The sequence below is a fragment of the Lepidochelys kempii genome, chromosome 3 (genome assembly GCF_965140285.1).
Source record: "Lepidochelys kempii isolate rLepKem1 chromosome 3, rLepKem1.hap1, whole genome shotgun sequence".
NCBI classification, from domain to species: Eukaryota; Metazoa; Chordata; order Testudines; family Cheloniidae; genus Lepidochelys; species Lepidochelys kempii.
In genome coordinates, this window is record NC_136382.1 from 91373899 (window position 1) to 91390639 (window position 16741).

Below are 16741 nucleotides of genomic sequence, written 5' to 3' on the forward strand. Positions count from 1 at the left end.
AGGTATAATGTTGCAGTGCAGGTTGCAGAGATATTACTTGTTAGCATCAGCATTTTTTACTTGTTGTTTTCCTCTCCCTCCTTTAATATCCTATTACAGGTCCCAAAAGAACCTATAATAATGTGAACTGCCTCATTTCATGTCTTTTGTGAGACAAAGGGACACTGCTCTCAGCTGATCCTTTCAAGGATGTCAAGATGATCTTCCATATGGGTTGTAATGCCAGTACAGTGTATTTAATCTCATTTGTGGGGTTGGCTTTTGATGTTCACCCTGTTTCTACTATGATAAAACAAGATGGATAATTTAACATGCAATGCCTACTTGGGGTTGGGTCCCTGTAATTCCCCACTAAACATTGTAAATTTAGCTTTTGGGGATGGGATGAATGACTTGCTGTTGAAGAGAGATCTTGGGTATTGTGAATTAAATTTTTCTTGAGGCAGAGACCACCTTCATGTAAACATAAAAAAGGTTGTCAAGCAGTTCTGGTATTGGCAGTAAACAGAAATAAAACAGGAAAATGAGACTTAATTCTGTGTTTCTTTTGATCTTTTCACCAATCTGCAGACTGCCAAAAAAGACTTGCATTACCTGAGCTGTTTTTGGCCCTTAACAAATTCCTGAATAGCTTTACTAAAGCTAGTATTTCCTGTTTCAGAGCCAGACCTTAAGATTTAGTGAGCTGTGCCAAATACACTGTGTATATCCACAACTTGATCTTTGAATGTGTCATTGCAATTAGCTCCCCCGACCCCGGCTTGCGCTGTGTGAAGGTGCATTGTATAGCTGTGACATTCCGTGTGGCTGTGGTCTCTGGCTACATGTAAATAATGTGTAAAGCAAGTTTTTTTATGATTAAGGAATCAATTTATTTAACTTTATTATTGAAAGTTAAACCTGAATCTGTAAAACAAGAAACCAATAAAAATATAATCTTTCTACAGGCTATGGTGTTATATGAACACTTTCTCTAGGTTTTTGAATTGGGAGATAATTTATATGGCTCACAGTGGAATGGTATCACTTTTTTCTCTTCTGGAGTGTCCTGCTCAAAGCAGACCCTACCTCTTGAGTGAACCTCCAAAACATTTTTCGTGGACTGTCCCTCATTTTTTTTCTGTGAACAATTCATGTCCATTGTGTTCACATTATCCTATAGAGCATCTGCACTAGAGAGTTGATGAGATTGTGTGGGGATAGGGGTGGAAGGGGGGAGAATCTGAAACTTAACTCAGTCCTTTTATATAAAGGGATCTAAACTTTCTGTTGTAGAAGGGGAACCCAGATGCTTGTTCTGGGGCTTGATTTTGTTTACATTTTTCTGTAAACAAGCTAGGAGATGCTAAGCCCTCACCCACCGGGGGTTTGTCTGTGTTCCAGTGATTCTTGGCATTAAAAAGTAATACTTCCTTCCATAATCTCCAGTTTAGAGGAGGAAATAAAAAAGGTTTAAGTGGCTTGTGATTAGAGCTGGAATTAGAATGTACTAAGCCTTGATCTACCCTGTATTTAGTCCACTAAACCAATATTCCTCTCCGAATTACTTTTCTGTAGCCCAGTGATCACATTAGCCATTCAGCTGTGGAGTAGCTTCAGCTGCCAATAGCCAGCTAGGGTGAAGTCTGTGATTAATTTAGTGGAGTTTAAAAGGCATGACTTCATACTGCAAGTTGTGCTGAGGTCTCCTTCCAAAATCAGGAATCACTGAATAATGGGCCTCAGAGGCAAGCTCTGATCTGCCTCCACAGATGACTGAACTCTGAATAACCTAGTGATCTGTTGTAGGTTTCCCCATATTTTCAACCTTAATAATTTAGTCTTCAGAGTGTAGATCTAAACCATCTTTTCATGGGGAAAGGTCTATAAACAACTTTCTTAAACTTTAAGATGAGATTCACACTAAAGATCCTTAAAATGAGGGAGTAGATGCGCAGTTGGATTGGTTTTTATCAGTAGTGAAAAAGCACTTAAACTTAGAGACCTTACATGTAAGGAATGTTGTCTCAGTTCATCATAGCAGGTGCTGGTGGTAACCTCTGTGATTTGGTTACAAAATATTCTTGTGATAACTTTGTGAAACTGCTTGCACAACTGAAACTTGGGAAACTTATCCCAAGCTGCTTCCTAGGATCTTGAGTTTCTGCTAGAGTTTCTCTTAGTGGAAATGGAGATTTCTCCATCTTAAACAATATCACTATGTACACACAGCCGTCTTGTCAAGCATTTTAGAAGGGTTGATGTCAGGATTTTTTGGAGCAGCTGGACTGAGCCCTATGGGTAGGGTCCAGCTGAGATAATGCCATTTTGTTAAAGCTTTGTATTCACAAGTGGAAGAATCCACAAATTGTATGTTTGAGAGGGTCAACAAACATGGACAAGGGTGATCTAGTGAATATAGCATACTTGGACTTTCAGAAAGCCTTTGTAGTTAAGAGCCTTTGGTGAAGGACTAATTAAGCAGTCATGGGTTAAGATGGAAGGTCCTGTCATGGACCATAACTGGTTGGTTAAAAGACAGGAAACAAAAGGTAGGAATAAATGGTCCATTTTCAGAATGGAAAGGGGTAAATAGTGGAGTCCCCCAGAAATCTTTACTGACACCAGTGAGGTTAAACATTCACAAATGAGCTGGAAAAGGGGGTAAACAGTGAGGTGGCAAAACTTGCAGTTCTAAAATTACTCCAAATAAGTCCAAAGCAGATAGTGGAATGTTACAAAGGGATCTCAGAAAACTGGGTGACTGGACAACACAGTGATGAAATTCAGTGTTGATAAATGCAAAGTAATGCACATTGGAAAACATAATCCCAACTACACAAACAAAATGATGGGGGTCTAAATTAGCAGTTACCATTCAAGAAGGATCTTGGGGTCATTGTACATAGTTCTCTGAAAACTTCTCCTCTATGTGCAGTGGCAATCAAAAAAGCTAACAATGTTAGGAACCATTAGGAAAGGGATGGTAAGACAGAAAATATCATAATCCTATATAAATCCATGGTACACCCACACATTGAATACTGTGTGCACTTCTGGTCTCCCCCTCTCACATGGAAAAGTTACAGAGAAGGGCAATAAAAATAAGGATATGAAACAGCTTCTATACAAGGAGAGAATAAAAAGACTAGGACGGTCCAGCTTGGAAAAGAGATGACTAAGGAGGTGGGGGGACCTGATAGAAGTCCACGAAATCATGAATGTTGTGGAAAAGTGAGTACGGAGGTCTTATTTACCCTTTCACATAACAAGAACCAGAGCTCACCCAGTGCAATTAATAGGCAGTAGGTTTTAAAACAAAAGGAAGTACTACTTCACATAGTGTGTAATCAACCTGTGGAACTTGGTTCCAGGGGATGTTGTGAGGGCCAAAACTGGACCTGGGTTCAAAAAAGAATTAGATAAATTCATGGAGGATAGGCCTACCAGTGGCTATTAGAACAAGATGGTTAGGTATGCAACCTCCTGGTTTGGGTCTCTCTAAGCCTCTGACTGTCAGATACTGGGACTGGATGACAGGGGATCTATCACTTGATGATTACCCTTTTCTGTTCATTACCTCTAAAGACAGGATACTGAACTAATGGACCATTGGTCTGACCTAGTATGGCCATTATGTATTTTGCACCAGTTAATCAAGCCCCCTAAACTCTGACCCACAGTGAAGCGTCTTGCATTTGGAAGTGAGTGCCCTGTTCTAGATTTCCCCTGCACACTCTACTCCCTGTTTCAGACATCCTGTATAACACCTGCCTGTGATAATGGGAAGTCCATTCTCATGTAATACCCAACGCTTGCTGCAAGTTAACTACACCATAGCCCTGAACATCAGTATATTTTTTTCTTTGAGCTGAACTTTTATACCTAGCTAATATTAGCTTCCTAAATTACTTGCTGCTGTGAAAATCATTGAGCTGCAAAGTCACCCGAGACCATTGTGAGCTCTCTGCATAGGATCTGAAGAGAGGTAAATTTGGGAAAACCTAGACTCTGCACATCGTGGTGTGGACCTCTGGTTTGCGGGGAGGGGGGTAGCAAAGCATTGGCAAATTAGGCATTCAGCACAGTGGCTCATGCATGGAAGAGCTAATGCTTACTTGGGTTCTCTGGTTTGGGGGGGCTGAAGCCTGATAGTTGCTTGTGGGGATACTGTACTTCTGGGGCTGCAGGCATTTTATCCCCTTGCTGACCAGTACAAAAATTTTCATGAGAACTGACTTGGGTTATAAATACTTAATGTGCCAAAATTTAAACAGCCAGAGAACTGAGAGAGTAACTTGGTTTCAGAGGAGACTTAAAGTGATGGACATGGACACAAGCTACTTGGAAACAAGGGCTCTCCCCACAAGATTTTGGTTATATTGTAATTTGCTCTTTCTTTTTTACCCAGTTATACTTAGGATTTATAGGGAAAGAGATGGTAGATTTACTCAAAGTTGGCTTTTCTGAATACTACTATTACTTGAAGAGCAGAGGTGGCTACTCATAAAGACATATGTTTGTAGAGGTTGGCACAATATAGAATCCCTCCTGAATTCTGTTGGGGAAGGATCCTCATTAATTGTGCAAATCTCAACTCTCAGCAAAACCCACAGACTCCATTCTGCCTTTTCAGTCAGATGCTTGACTTTTGTGAACAGTGGGGGGAGAGAACAGCTAGAACAAAAGCCTAAGGGGACTGCTTGTATTTTACTTATACAATATTTATCTATTGAATGTCCCATTGCTTTTGTATTATGAGGGAGGGTAAATAGGAATGTCTGGTAACCTTGGAAAATGTGATAAAGAGATGATACCATGCACAAGTAAATTTGATCTGGTTACATTCCCAAACATGGATACCACCTTCTCACCAAAGATGTGGCAATAACACATAAAGCCAGCCAGCCAGCTCAGTAGCCTTTCAGGCATCTGCTGCCTCCACATTTTCCACTATAGCTATGCTGGCACGTTCGTGTCCCCTTCTAGTTTAAAAATCCTTTCATGATGTGTGCTTCCCTGGCTGGCCTGAGGTTGACAGCAAGAGCAATGAGTTATCATTCAGTGTCGTAACACCAGCTCTGGCTAAAGCTGTGGAGAACAGGTGCTGGTCACTGTGTAGTACACGGGGGTGAATGCTCTGTAACCCTACGGATAAAAATCCCATGGAAACTTCTGGGGGTGGGGGAGATCTAAAAACCTTGTTTACCTTCATAATTAAAAGAAAATAGACCCTGCTGTGGGTCCTGCCATACCTTTCAATCAGCTAAGGCTTACAGGAGGGTTATCAAACCACCAAGAAAATCAAATGTACCTTTTTTAAAAAAAAGAGAGAGAGAGATGCAAAGCATTTTCTTGCCCTTTCAAGCAAGCATGACCGTACGCTGACCCAGTCATATGTAATTCCCCCACAAAAGGGGCATGCTGCAGGAAATGTTCATGTTTTGGATTCATATTATGTCAGGCACATGGGTCTTAAACACATCCAACTTGGATTACTATTTAGAAATGAATGCAACTTCAAATCCAATGTTACTGACACCATTTACTTCCTCCAACCAATTGAAATACCACCATATGTAATTAGCAATATATCACTGGGTTTCAGCTTGGAGCAAATGAGTTCCTAGGGACTCTTTAGGTTTAGGACTCTAATCCAAGCATTCCAACAACAAAGCAGTACTCAATCTGAAGTTCTCCCTCCAAAAGCTAAAATTTCAGGAGGAGACCACCCATTTCCCAGTCAGAGAATTTTTATCTACATACTACTTTATAACTTTCTCAAGAGAGATCTGTCCACTTCATGTGCAAAAGACAACCTCCTCAGTATCCTGCTTTTTACTTTTTGTTTTACCTACTTCTTTAAAAGTGTTTTACCAAAGTGCTACTTATCTTTTTGGTTTTCCTCTATACATGAACTCTTTCCAGCTTCCCATTATAAAATTACCTATTCATCAGAGCACCTTTCCTGGAGAAGACTCACAAAGCTCTTATTACACATGTTCTGGAACAACATGGATTTGTCAATACTACTAAGAGTCATATGACTCCACACAGTTTATTACATCTGGGGAAGTCCTAGATGCCAACTTTCAAAGTGGCTTTTGTTTTTTGTTTTCTCTAGCTGGAGCTGGTGCCCAAGATACCACAAATGTCATCAATTCTCCAGTTACATCTTGAAGACTCTGATGGCTTCCTGGACTGATGTACTGCTGTGGGTGAAGTTCTGTGTACTTCCTCTCAAGAAGTTTTTCATTTTCCTTAGCCCACAGTCTGTGTCCTCCCTAGTCCTAGTGCTCAAAGGAGCATAAAGAGAACATGCTCGCTCTCTCTGTAGCTAGAAGAAGTTAGGTACTCAGATGGACACAGAATGTCAGGGTTGGTGGTGACAATCAGTGGCCATTTCAGAAGCTCAGTCTGTTCATGTTCCCTGACTGAGCTCCAACACCATATCAAGTGGCTTGAGCTCAGTGCGATCAATTATGCCCTAACAACCCCAGCTCCGATCCTGATCAACAGGCATCCTTGTGATATCTTACAATGCTTTCAGCAGGGGCTTATAACAATGAGCAAGAGAGAGGTACCAAATCCTTGCTCCTTCTACAGGAGCCCAATCTCCATTCTTCTTGGGGAGACAGGAATCTACACAAAAGGGGAGCTAAACATGAAAGATAGATCAAGTTGGTAAAGAATAGACCTGGGAGAGTGGAGCCCAAGCTCTTTTAGGGGAGACTTGGGGCCCTGTATACCCATCAGTTGACCTGTTTACATTTGGGACCAGACAAAGGTACTGAAATTTTCCTTCCAGATATAGCAATGAATAAAGGATTGCTGCAGTTTTGCGCTTCCCCCATTGTCAAAAGCATTATTGTGGGTTTTATTACCATTCATAGTGCTCTCCAGTACTATTCACCAGAAAAAGACAGCAGAAGTGAGGCTGATGGCTCCACATTCTTCATGGCTCTCAGATCCAGTTCAAATGGCACCCATCACTCTGGTATTCTTCCCCCACAGGAAAGACCTGCTCTCACAAGGATCAGTTCAGCAGCCAGGTCCAAAGAAAATGAAATTACCGGCTTGGTATTTGAGAGGCACCAATTAAAACAGGTTATTCAGACATATGCATAAGCACTTTTCTTAGGTTCCAGAAAGTACTCCATGAATAGCGCATTGTTCTGAATCACCTACTATGTTCACTGTAAAATTTTAGAGCTCTCTTCACATCCAGAGTATACCAGAGGTTCTCAGAATGTGGTTTGTATGTGGGCAAAAAGATGGAATGAATTCTTATGACCTATAGAATACAGAGCATATTGTAGGGGTAAAGGTTGTATTAACTCTTTGCACACCTTTGCCCTCTTCAGGTGTCCAGTACGTCTATTGATGAAGCACCAAACTCCACAAGTCTGCTTACCAAAAGGGATTGTCACCAGGAAGACAACCTTTAGAAAGAATATAAAATCACTACTACTAAGGGATCAAAAAAGGATAGTTGGTATTAGATTTTAGTTCCCTGGCTGCATTTCCATATTAGCCTAAGCCTGATTTGTGAAACAACTCTGAGAACGCTGACGTCCAGATGAAATGATGTCTTGTTCTCACGTGCTGCTTCTAGCAACGTTGGAAAAGGTCACCAGTTTTACCCTTGCTTTGACTAGACTCATGCTAATGTCTTTGCATCCTGCCTTAAATAAATAAACCAAGTCTTTGAAAATCTAGTTCTTGTTCTGTAGCATGTATCATCATCATTCCCCCACAAAAAATGTGTTAAAATGGCTAAATCTCCTCTGAATGGCTGTTGTCATTCACTCAGCCATGGCAGCCTCCTGGTTCAAAGGATCATATGCAACATACACAGGTCATGTAGGGGGCCATCTGGTTATCTTTCTACATCTTCACTAAGTTGACAAACATTCAAACTTCTTCTCTTAACTTACCCCAAAATGTCCAGTCCACAGATCCATCCCACCCAGCACAAGTATAAGTATTGCTGTTCTGAGGGAAGGTTTATGCTACCATAGTTCTTCTCCGTTTCCTCATTGATGCACAGTATTTGTCTGCCTGCCTGTAGCTGGTTGTGAAGTGTTTTATATAAATTTTTAAATTTTATTTTCTATAGCCTGTTCATTAAAGGAATTCATTCTACAAAGCAGCTGGAACTGCCTGGGTCTTCAGGGTTGTGGCTGCTCCCAGCCTGCCTTCACTGACAGGTCTGGTTCTGCTTCCAAAGAACTGCAAGTGCAAAGTAATACCAGAATTAATTATTGTCTCCATTTGATGAAAGCACAAGGATATATTATGTCAATTAACATAGCCACCTCTGTTCTTTAAAGGAAAAACTCAGTAAGCATAAGAGAAATAAGTCACTTAACTTATTTTAAATGTCTTCTAACATTTATGAAACATATTAATTTTTGAATCTACCTGTTGGGATTCCCTCATGTTTCATAATTTCAGTTTCTATATGAAATCAAGATTGCATTGAATGATCCAGAGTGATTTGCTAGCTGTGGAAGATTTTCCTTTAAAAAAGAAATTAAATGTATGTCTTCATAGTTCTATGAATATCTCTCTCCTATTAATTAAGGATTTTCTGTAATTAAAATAGATTGGTTTATGTAACTCAAATGTGCATACAGATGGTTTCAGTCTTCATCTGCTTAAACCAGATGTGCCATCTGTGTTGCTTTAGTTTACAAGATTCATAATAATTTTCGAGATAGGACTCTTAATTTATCTTGCTAGCAGGGACTGCATCACAGGATTGTCACATGCTGACAAGTCAGCGTTTCACAAAGGTATTCATTTACCACTAGAAGAGTGTAAGGGAAGAAATATATTTCCTCACTGCTAACATTTTACAGGATGCTGACTTGTGTGCTACTGCCCTCTACTGGATGGGATCTCTCAGCACTTGGAGTGGGGGGCCGAGTGTAATGGCTTTGCTCTTTTGTAGCTTTCCTGAACTGAGGCTCCCAGCTCTGGTCCTGAGAGCTAATGCAGAATCTCCTTCATCTCAGCTGGAGCACAAGGAGTTCTACCTCATGCTATGTGAGGTTTACAGACAACCAAGGTTTCTAAGCATGTGGCTGTATACCTTATCTGTATCACAGGAGTATTACTAGTGAATGCCAACAACTTCTGGCTCTGTCTGCCAAGAGCTGAGCTGCTCTGAAAATATTGAAATGTTAGTTTAAATGAGTTAAACAAGGGCCAAACTTTAAATATATACTAACCATTACTGCAAATCTGCTAAGTTTAAAAGATATGTTTGTAAGCACTTCCCTTACTACACATTTCTGTGTTAAATGATGCAAGACCTTATTGAATTCTATTGATTCAATCTATTGAGAGCCTTCAGATTGTTCTTAAATTGCATCTGAAACCACTGTCTTAGAGGCTGAATAACATTAGGTATCTTTACGTAAACATGCCTCAATGTTGAAGCCCTTCATAAATTAATATTTAATGAAACTGTTTGCCTTGAGGTTTTTCTCTGGCCAAGCTAACTGGCTGAATATCAACACATGCCCTGGTTGTTTCATTTCCCAGACAAACTTTTGCTGCATTAAAAGAATGTATATTCCCTATCCCGCAAAGGTTAATGTTGTCATGTCTACAAACGGGTTTTTTTTAGTACTATTATTTTTTGTCTATGTTGTTTAAAAACAAAACAAAACCCAAAACCTAATAGATTGATGACTAGACAACAAGTTTAGATGGAAAATGTAAGTGCCTAAAATGACAGTTTTGTAAATAGAGAGTCAAGGTGGGTGAGGTAGTATCTTTTATTGGACCTACTTCTGTTGGTGAGAAAGACAAGCTTTTGAGCCCCACAGAGCTCTTCTTCTTTGTTCATGTGGAGGTGTGTATTGTAATCTGTTTCAGAGAAAGATTTGAATCAGTTACCAAAGTCAAAAACTTCTTCTTTCACTTTGCCTATAAATCTGCACCAAGGCATTACCACAAGAATGCTTGTTTGTGCTTTATTTGGAGAATAAAAAGGCAAAGCTTTATTTTTTTAAAGTATTTTAAGTAGTGCCCAATGTCTATAATTGGCTGTGCGGTGCCCTTTTACTTGATTTCTTTCATGTATCGTTCATCTGGTTGAAATATATCATTAAGTATTTATAAACAAAATCTCATGCTACTATAATGGTTGAGTAGGTATCATAGCTGAATAAAGTCAGAATACTGTGATGGATGTAGACAATGTAGATACTAAAAGAAAAACTTAAGGATAGGATTTTGAAAAGCACTTGTTGGCCTATGTCCCCTCTGAAGTCACTGGGAGTTTCAACAATGACTTCCATGGGAACAGAGGTAGGCCAATAATGAGAACTTTTGAAAACCCCACTCTAAGTCTTTAAGTAACTGTGCAAAGTGACACTTTCTCACAAATACCAAATTTCCACAATGGTCAAGTAAAATGTTCTAATTTATAGTAATGACCTAAGTTCACTTTTATGGGTATAAAAGAAAAATTTGATCATACTATGGATTTGGTGACAGAGTACTTATTAGACTTCTAAAATGTTCTAATGAAAGTAAAACTTACAAATTTGCCCAGTGCTAAAGTATCTGTTTGCTCTTGTATTTAGCTATGATGCTGGGAGGACCTTCCCCAGACCTGAAGAAGAACTCTGTGTGGCTCGAAAGCTTGTCTCTCTCAGCAAGAGAAGTTGATCCAATAAAAGATATTACTTAATTCACCTTGTCTCTCTAATATCTTGGCACTGACACAACTACACCAACACTGCATACAACAATGCCAAAATGACTGACTCAAGTTATCTATCCTACTGCCTTACTCAACATCCCACTACCATCCCCACCCAGAACAAGCCTCAGAAAGCAGGCTTTGCAGTGGACTCTGAAAGCTATCAAATCAATTATATGGCAGACTGGCAATGGAGAGGGAGGAATGAATTTTGGAATCAAGGGCCTCTCACAGAGAATCCCCAGCCAGCGGCTTCTCTCATTTAAAGGGCTAGCATGAGTACCTTTGATCACAATAGATCAAAGGTAATCATGCTAGCCCATACCATTTCAGTCATTTTAAGATTGTAAACTCTTTTAATTTCACTCAGATATTAGTTGGCACTGACTTCTAATCATAGAACATAGGGCTAAAGTGCTCCCTAGGGGAAATACTATTAAATAAACTGCTTGCTACAGCTGCAACTTCCAGATGATTTTAGCCCCCTTAAGATTATATTGCTTTAATCCAGTCTTGAGGTGACAGAGGCATGAATGACTATGGTACAGGACTCTTGTGACTTTTTTTCTCATTTACCCCTTGTGACATTACCCAGAGTACAATCTGGTCTGTTGAACAGCTGTGTCCCCTCAATTCTCCAAGTTGGGGTGCCTTTTACACTGCTTCGCCGTGAGAGCAACCACTTCTGGCCTGCTCACACACTGCCTGCAGAATGTAAATGACTCCCAGCTATACTACAAGAGTACTACAGCTAACCACTCCTGAATTATATTACAGAGTGACACCAGCAAATTCCCAGTCCCAGACTTGGCCCCAGAAATGTGTGTCTTGTACTGCCAACCTCTTTCCTTCTGGACAATACAAGCTCATAGAAAGTCTGTCATTTCATTAATAGAGAATGATATGCACAAACCTTGTTATCTCAAACCGAGTTTCTCAAACACTTCAAACATGCACTGGTTTAGATAAAACAATAAAACAAGTTTATTAACTACTAAAAGATAGATTTTAAGTGATCACAAGTAATGAGTCAGAAATCAGTTACAAAGAAATAAAAGGTAAAAGGCAAACTAATACCTAACTTAACAAGCTAAGTGAATTTTAAGCATATAGGTTTCTCTCATCACTTGCTTACAGCAGTCTGGCTGGATTTCTTTCTGCCAGGATCCCTCCCCCAGTTCAATGATGATTCTTTTGTCTCTTCAGTGTTGTTGCTGCCATGAGAAGAGATAAGGGGAGACAGGTTATCTGGGGAGTTTTTGGTCCTTTTTTATAGCAATTCTCTTCAGTGAGAATCATCTCTAGCTGGAGTTCAGGCATCAGGAAGTTTGTGGGATGGCAACTTCTAGCTGTTATTTTGCCAACATGTAAATTTCTTGCTCATTCCCTTTTTCCTGCCAAAGAATGGCTGCTTAACCAGGTGATGGTCCATTTGATTTTGTTGACACCTGGCTGAGGCATCAGTTTGCCTTTTGTTTCTGAGGAACTGGTTTGGGCCTGCTTTCTAAACCTGGAGCATGTCTTAGCAATGTCATACAGTAGAATCTTATAACTTTATGTACAAAGTTGCCACACACATTTTACCAGGACACTAATGATCAGCAAATTATGAGTTTTCAAATGATACCTCACAAGGCATACTTTGTACAAGATTTATCATAGTTTTGAAAAAGTGGTGAACATAAGGGTACAGACTGTCACACCCCTAACTCAAATAAATGCAATGTGTTTTAATGAAAACCCCCCACAAAGATTTTTCTAAATGAAACCCAATAGATTCTGTGTGATTCTCTTTCTATACATAGTTATTCCTCACACATAAAAAGGCAGAGGCATGCATCATCAAAATCTTCCAATTCTGTATGTAAAAACCCTTGACCAAGCCCTGGTAATTTGTCACTCTTTGCCAACAGTAATCTGTCCTGTTCTCTAGCCCTGATGCCTGAAACTGTGATGGAAAGCTTAAATTGCATTATAATGTTTAGTCACTAGGTGGCTCTGTGTGAAGAATAGGAGTGCTGCAGCACACCATATTCGAGCACTGGGGAGTCTAAAACAGTTGTTGCTAGGGTCCATTTTGCCTTTGTCTCTGTGTGACTAACCTGAGACAGTGTCAGAGGAGAAATAGGAACTGCTGAATTTTGATAAAAAATGCCGAAGTTTCACACACCAGAGAGCTTCAGTTTGACAGCATCAGACTGGCTTGACTGGAAGAAGTGGTTTGCACATTTTTGCATCACAACTAACTTCCACAAGAGGAGTGGGGAGATGTGTTCCCGAGTCTATGCCCTGGGCCAGGAAGCTGAACATGTCTTTAAATCCTCTGCCTTTAGAGAGAAGACCCATAAAAAGAATTATGTTTGATGAGCTCTTTATACCTCAGCATAATGTGCAAGCATGTATCTACCGAAGTGTTGAAACCCAGGGAGTCTGTGGAATCTTTTATGAGACAGGTATGACATGGCAGAAAACGGATTTTGAAGCCAAAAAGGAAGCATACTTTGGAGACAGAGCAGTAATTGACATTTTAGACAAGGGATTGTCGGAGAACCTGCAAATGAAGAGAGATTTAACCCTTCACACCGCCATAGAAATGTCAATACATTTGAAGATGATTAAAAAACAAAACAGAAGCCAGTGCCTGCCAGAAAGAAACGTAGAGGAAGTCACTTACAAATAGTAATGATAGAAGATCTAACACAGCTGCAAAAAGCAGTTATAATAAAGCCTCAACAGAAATGTGGGGTAAGCCCCAGGCCAAATATAGCACTTCTCAGACTGGATGCACAGGATGCAGGAAAGATCACACTCTAGGAGGGGATTACCCAGCTAGAGAAGCCAAATGCTATAAATGACCATTGAGAGTCAAGAATCATTTTTTCTGGGATCAGTCATGAGTAATGACACAGAGCCAGCCTGGACATGGAACTCAATATTTGTGGAAAGACTATTAATTTAAAAATAGAATCAGGTGCAGATGTAATAGTCATCTCAGAAGGGATTTATAATCCACTTCAATCCCTCCTGGAGCTGAAACCTGCAGTTACTGTCCTAAATAGCCCTGGAGGTATTTTGATCTGCATTGGACCATTTTCCACAGACACAACATACAAGAGAAAAGCTTTAATTTGAATGTGTATGTGATCAGAGGACTGGAGGCTGGCACTCTCCTCCATTGCAGTGTGGTTGCCATGATGGGTCTAGTGAGAAAGGTAGACATTGATGGAATATTTGGTGATACTGGACTTTTAAAAGGAGATTGAGTAGAAATAACCTTAACAGACAATGCTGAACCATCATACCATATAGTGTATGTACTATATCATGCACATACACCCTGCAGAATTCCTACCCCTTACTTCATAAAGTAGAGACTGAGGTAAAGAGAATGGAAAAGGATGGCATGCTTAGAAAAGCTCTGAACCAACTACACGGTGCATGTGGCTGGTGCCTGGTATAAAGAAAAAGTCAGAAAATACGAATCTGTGTGGATCTTAAAAAACTTAATGAAGCAGTTGTGAGAGAGAAACATATCTTCCTGTGATGCTTTGCAGGGTACCCCAGGATTGAGAGGCACCTTGTGACCCCCTGCCTCCAGCAGGAGGGAGTCTTTCTTGTGTAGCTGGGTGTCAGTTCCCCATCACTACCAGGCCTTTAGCCACTCGCCTCTGGCCTTCTTTCACCTTGCAAGTTGACAGTGTGTCCAAATCCCCAAATCTCTTTTAATCAATCCCATGTGATCTCCAGCCCCTGTCCACTGTCTACTCACATAATTTCCAGATCCCGACTGTACCCAAAGGTGCAGCCACCACTCCTGTAAACCACACAGCTCTTGTGAGCACTTATAATAAAACAGGAATGGTTAATCTGAGAGAGAATATTCAGCTAGAAACAAATGGTTACAATACAAAATAAAATAACAAAACACGAACCTGGGTCTGCACTGATCAATAGGAAAGGTAACTATCTAATACCATAGATTTCCCCACAAAGTTCAGTCTAGTGCAGAGCTGGCTGGTTTCTCAATAACCAGGATCCAAATGTTCACGAAACCCCCCATCTTCGCCAGCGATCTTCCTCAGTGAATGGTTCCAGAGTGTAATTTTCTATACTCTGTTATACTGAAAACAGTTGTTCACAGGCAGGGGAAACATTGGTCTTGTTGTAGGGTTTCTTTTTACCATGGTTTTGATTGTTTGTCCTTGTCTCTGATGGTTTTCCATTGACTGTTCTGGGATATGACAATAGAACCTTGCATTACCTCACTGGCTGACTAGGGAGAGGTGACAACTCCCTCTTGCTTGAATGGATTGTCACTGAGATACTTTACCTCATGGTGGTCAATTTCTACTCCAACTCCACAAAGCATACTTTCAGTCTGAATACATTATTCCTTAAATATTGTCCATACATACATCGCACAATGGTTATGAGCCTTGACAAGCAATGAGCTTTCTATGGATACCTGATATGTTACTCTTTATGGATAAATATCCTGTAAGACATCTTACATGTAGTGAGTTTGTCCAGTCTGAGGTGAGAGCTATTTGCAAAGAACAAGGGACCCTTTTCCAAGGGGTCTCTGTCACACCTCTCCCTGACATTGACGCAGTACGGGTAACTAATGATAATTCTGCGGGCATAATTTTGGGCTCTCTTTCCTGGACAGGGCTTCTGCTACTATGTTTTCTTCCCTTTGATGTGTATAATCTCCATTTCATATTGCTGCAGTGGTATGCTTCAGCACAAAAGCCTAGAGGTGGTACCTTTGGTCCTGTGCAGCCACACCAATGGAGAGTGCTCTCTTAACACCCTATATTTTCTTATGATCCCTGCTCACCCTGATCTCACCATCAAGCCAGGAGCTCGAAGGAGGCCCTTTTGGCACTGCTAGAGAACAAGCAAGCTGCTGGGATGGGAACTGTGCCCACGGGCCTGATGAACAGTCCTTCAGGCTCTTTCCTCATGGCAAAGCAGGTTCCTGAGCATACACTGGTTGACCTGGTGGCTGGAGTTTTCCCAGGCCATGCTTGCACATCCTGTGGCCCTGGCTTAACAGCGGGAAGGGGCTTAATACCCCACCTGAAAGAGCACGCTTCTCACCAAGCTGTTTCTGTCCCTCACCACTGCTCCTCCAGAAGGAAGGAAGACCCACAGCAGAGGCCCTGGGAAGAGAGCCACTGCATAGGCTGGGAATCAAATCTACACCCCCTACATAGCAGGTGAGAATTCTACCACTGAACCACCAATGTCCTGCTCCTCACTGACTGCAACCAGACCATGCATAGCATCCAACAGTCTGAACCCCATGTGATTCAAACAGAGAACCTTCTGATCAGGAATCAGACATGCTACCATTGTGCCACAAGGCCCACTGCAAGGTAAAGACAGGACTGGCGTAGCCTGTGGGAGAGTGCTTGAGTGGCTGATAAACTGGTGCTGTCAGGAAGCTAACACCCAGTAACCACAAGCAAGATTCCCTCAGTCTGGAGACAGGAGGTAACAAGATGATTCACAATCCTGGGTACCACAAGAACCATCACAGACAGCAACTCCAGACTGCTGTTCCATCCCTGGAAAAGCATCTACCCCCCCAAAAGGCCACAACTGAGATGAGCAGCCATATCAGATCAAGGCAAAAAGAGCTTATGAACATTTTTATAACCGACATCACAGAGAATTGCCTCATCTGGAGCCTGGTGACCATGTTTGTCACCACCACCAGGAGGGAGGAAAAGGATGGAGAACACCAGCTGTTGTTAAAGAAAAAGAACGCATTGTCTAAATCATACACTACTGAGACAGACAGTGTGGAGTTCAACAGAAACCATCGACATGTTCAGTTCATTCCAGAGACTGAACAACAAAATGAGCAAACTCCACAAATTGCAGACACAGAAGCAGGAGAAGAAGGTTCATTTATTCCAAACCTGTCAGAGACAGCTCTTGCAAACAAAGGCAGCCTAGTTGCCAAGTTGTTACCCATTCTTGTTACCCCAAAAGACAAGTTTTAGGGTGCCCCTAGAATAGTCCACCTCTTGC